Genomic DNA, 1,380 nt, shown 5'->3' on the forward strand with positions numbered 1-1,380 from the left:
GGGTGGTTTGCTATGCAGAATAAATTATCAGAACACGACCACTTCGTAGGAATCAACATTAACAGATTGGGCCAATATATCAAGCAATTGCCTCAGAGCTTCAAATCCACATCCCCCATCAACCCCCAGCCACACTGTAGCATTATTCAACTCCAACACGAGCAACCTGAGTTAGAGGTAGACTCCACAAGCTTAAGGGCACAGTCCCCAACAAGACTACCCTCAGTTCAGATGCCAGTTCCAAATTTAAGGGTACTGAGGCCAACTGGCTACAAGTCCAAAAGATCCCACAACCTCCCTCAGGTTCAATGATTTGTTAGAATGATTCACAGAACTCAGGAAAATACTATCCTTATGATTACGATTTCATTATAAAGGACTTAGATCAGGACTAGCCAAATGAGGAGATATAAGGTAAGGTCTATGTGAGTCCTAGATACCGAGTTTGGGTCTTTTCCCCATGGAATCAGTACACATCACTCTCCTGGCACATTGATGTATTCACTACCCAGAAAGCTCCACAAAGCTTTAGTGTTCAGTTTTTACTGGGGTTTCATTATGTAGACTTGATTAAATCAATGGCCATTTGATTGAACTCTCCAGAAGGTTGGAAGGTCAAGCTGTCTCAAAGCCCTAGTCCTCTAATCACATGGTTGGCCTTTCTTTTTTTATTATTTTTTTTCTTTTTTTAAATTTTTAATTTTTTTTAAAATTTTTTAGGTGAGGCAACCCTTGGTTGACCTCACAGATTACAAGGACCTTGTCAGTTTACAATCTCTTATTTTTTTATTTTTTACACCTATAGCACCTGGTCTTCCTAGGTGGTCTCCCATCCAAGTACTAACTAGGCCCAACCCTGCTTAGCTTCCGTGATCAGACGGGATCAGGCTTGTTCAGGGTAGCATGGCCGTAGCACAGTCTTTCTGATGACAGGTCCCCATCAGAATCATCATTAGCAATGTAAATTCAGGTGTGATCCAAGGGGCTCTTGAATAGACACTCCTATTATTTGGGAAATTCCAAGGATTTGGAGTCCTCCTCATAGGAGCTAGGGACAAAGGCCAATCAAATTCTTTATTATACATATGCAGCCCCCAGCCCCATATTTTTCTTCATGATGTTGACATGTTGGGGCAGGGATTTTGCTAACCACATTTCTCCTTTGCCACCTGGTTCCCTGCCGGACTTTGCCAAAGGAATGCTAGCAGACTGGAAGGCATGAGGGTAGGGGGCTTTACTCTCTTGTGTTTGCCTCCTGCTTTCTTCCTGTTTCTTTTCTGTTTCTATGAACATGACCCCAGCCACACTTTCCACCTCAATAGTGGCAGTTTATTCCAATATCTGCAGCTGACTTCTGTTTTCAGTTTTTCAGCATCCCGG

At 42.7% G+C, this 1,380-nt stretch overlaps 1 pseudogene; it reads right to left on the reverse strand.

The window, feature by feature from the left end:
- Nucleotides 1-796: 796 nt before the first annotated feature.
- On the reverse strand, nt 797-915 carry LOC111735357 (annotated as a pseudogene).
- Between the last annotated feature and the right edge of the window lie 465 nt (nt 916-1,380).

This window comes from Pteropus vampyrus, unplaced genomic scaffold, assembly GCF_000151845.1.
Source record: "Pteropus vampyrus isolate Shadow unplaced genomic scaffold, Pvam_2.0 Scaffold24208, whole genome shotgun sequence".
In the NCBI taxonomy this organism is placed as follows: domain Eukaryota; kingdom Metazoa; phylum Chordata; class Mammalia; order Chiroptera; family Pteropodidae; genus Pteropus; species Pteropus vampyrus.